Below are 3,404 nucleotides of genomic sequence, written 5' to 3' on the forward strand. Positions count from 1 at the left end.
ACTTTCACTGAGTCCATAACAGTAAACAAACGTAGCAAGTGCACGTTAAAATTTCTCCTTCTCACTTTAATCATGCTCTCTAATACTTGACATTTCTACCCTAGGGACAAAGAAGCACTGAGTATCCACAATGTGTTTACCCATCATGAATATATAAACCTCTATCAGGTCGCCAGCTCAGCCTCCGCTGCTCCAGAGAAAGCAATCCAAGTTTGTCCAACCTCTCCTCACAGCTCATTCTCTTTAACCCAGAGAGCACCCCTGTGAAACTCGTCTGAACCCCCTCTGAAGCCCCCACATCCTTCATGTGAGGTGGAGACCAGAATACTCCAAATGTGGACAAAGGTTTAAACAGCGGCATCAAGGTTTTATTCGGCTTCATGAGATAGTATAGTGTCTGCTCTCCAAAATATAGAAAAGAAAACTACAGTACAGGAAGAGGCCTTCGGCCTACGATGCCTGTGGCGACCTAACTGTGAAGGTTTCTTCGCCCACCTCCTCGCCTTTGCCACCCCACTTTGGCTCCCAGTCAAACAACTTCCTGATTACAATTTTCTATCGGTAGGTGTCCCCTGCAGATGTGCGGGCGGAGATCAGATTTAGTTTAAGCTTCGAGGGCCGAGACACAAATGACTAAACCTCCTCCTATCCCGTGGCTAACGTCTCGGCTGATCCTGCTGTGCCAACGTAAATCCATCACGCTACATCAATCTGCGTTTGGAAATGTACCGAAGTAATTATGCAAATGAATCATTGCTTGAAACCTTCAGATGAAGCATTTGAAGCTTTATTAAGCTGCACTGAGCGATTAGCTATGTAAATAAAACAACTTGACAATAATTTAAAAACGGCGGATTAAAATATACTTTGAGATCTGAGCTCCCTATACAGGCCCAAGTAACCTTTGTAACCTGAATCCTCGATAGAATCCATCAATTTGCTTTCTATCTTCATGAGCTACAGCTTCGAGAGTCCAAATGATCAACAACGAAACCCGCACAGCACCGATCACGTGTTACGCACGTGTGAAGTGTTACATCATCACGCTACATGGTCGTGACCGACGTATGGAGACGACCAGCATTGGCAATGCGCAACATGAACGCGGCTGGAAAAGTCTTCTCTTTCCTTGGAATTACAGCTCTGTATCAGGAGAAACCGGATTCCGCTCCCCCTCACAAAATAAATAATTGCTTAGGGTTTCCATTGGGTCGCTGAGCTCAGTACAACTTATTTACTTCGTTACTTAATCAAAAAAAAATCAAAAAATATTTTGCCATGCATAATGTAATTCCGCTACATCAAAGCCTTGGTAATAGGTCCGCTTATGGTGCAGAAAACCAATACTAGCTGTTTCCTCCCCGATTCCCTCCTATGGAAATAAGTGACGAATTTATGATTCTTCTCCCGTACGTCTTATTTTACAAGAGATGTTGCTGGTAGATGTTCTTTGTATTAACGCTTCCAAACTTCCCGAATCTACAGGCCAATCGGACTCCCGCTTTAAGCAGTTGGAATTGTCGTCTTCCAGCTGGCTAGTTTTAAGAGGCCAGGACGGCAGAGGCGTCTATCTATCTATCTATCTATCTATCTATCTATCTATCTATCTATCTATCTATCTATCTATCTATCTATCTATCTATCTATCTATCTATCTATCTATCTATCTATCTATCTATCTATCTATCTATCTATCTATCTATCTATCTATCTATCTATCTATCTATCTATCTATCTATCTATCTATCTATCTATCTATCTATCTATCTATCTATCTATCTATCTATCTATCTATCTATCTATCTATCTATCTATCTATCTATCTATCTATCTATCTATCTATCTATCTATCTATCTATCTATCTATCTATCTATCTATCTATCTATCTATCTGTCTATCTACCTATCTATCTGTCTATCTACCTATCTATCTGTCTACCTATCTATCTATCTGTCTGTCTATCTATCTATCTGTCTGTCTATCTATCTATCTGTCTGTCTATCTATCTATCTATCTATCTATCTATCTATCTATCTATCTATCTATCTATCTATCTATCTATCTATCTATCTATCTATCTATCTATCTATCTATCTATCTATCTATCTATCTATCTATCTACCTACCTACCTACCTACCTACCTACCTACCTACCTACCTACCTACCTACCTACCTACCTACCTACCTACCTACCTACCTACCTATCTATCTATCTATCTATCTATCTATCTATCTATCTATCTATCTATCTATCTATCTATCTATCTATCTATCTATCTATCTATCTATCTATCTATCTATCTATCTATCTATCTATCTATCTATCTATCTATCTATCTATCTATCTATCTAGTCTGTCTGTCTGTCTGTCTGTCTGTCTGTCTGTCTATTAGTGGGAAACGAGGGTGGAGGGTGAGCCGGCTGATATGCAGATAAATACATAGGGGCACTGTGGTACAGTGGGCGGAGATAACGGGTGGGCGCTGGAGGCGGGGAAAGAGTTTGAGATGTAGGGTGGGTGTGTGGGGCGCCATGGAAGAGCCGGGCTCTGCGCGTGGGCACGGGGTATCGGAAGAGAGCGCACGACGCACAGGGGTTGGATGACCGAAGCCACGTCAACCTGGATCTCAGCGAAACGTCGAAGCTGCAGCGCGCTGAGTGGCTGCGGGAGGTTGGAGGATGGGAGATCCTATTGGAAGCGGGAGTGCGGCGTCTGCGAAGCCAGAGGCCACCTGCAGGGAATATCTTTCAGGTGAGGGGGCTAAGATTAAAGGAGATTTACGTGGCAAGTATTTTTTTACGGAGAGGGTGGTAAGTGTCGGGAACGCACTGGAAGGATTGGTCGTGGAAGCAGATACAACAAGAACGCTTAAGAGGCATTCAGACGGGCACTGAACATGCGGTGGACGGAGGGAAATGGACCATGTACAGGCGGATGAGGATCGTTCGATTTACTTCGCGATAGGCACATGCATGGCGCGCCGAACTGATCAATGTTCTGTGTCAATGGGGCCGAGTTGATTCGAGGTCACGGCACGAATTTCAATAACTTTCCAACTTGGAGGAACGGACTTGACGACATAATATTGCTCTGTTTCTACTGAGAAATTTTAGCCCAGTTTTTTTCATTTTTTCTTTTTTCTTGTTTTTTTAAAGATTTTTTTGTTTAGTTTATATTGTTTATATTTTTTTTATTGATTTGGTTTTTTAAAAAAATTTATATAATAAATCTTTTTCTTTCTTTTATATTATATTCATTTACTAAGAGATTGTTGGATCTACAGTTTTTTAAAAATATTTTATTGTTCTTTATGATTACATATGCTCTGATTGTTATCCTGATCTCTTTCTATTACATATATAAATATTAATGCTATATATCAATCTGTATTAATTTGAAAA

The sequence above is a fragment of the Pristis pectinata genome, chromosome 46 (genome assembly GCF_009764475.1).
Source record: "Pristis pectinata isolate sPriPec2 chromosome 46, sPriPec2.1.pri, whole genome shotgun sequence".
Taxonomy (NCBI): Eukaryota; Metazoa; Chordata; class Chondrichthyes; order Rhinopristiformes; family Pristidae; genus Pristis; species Pristis pectinata.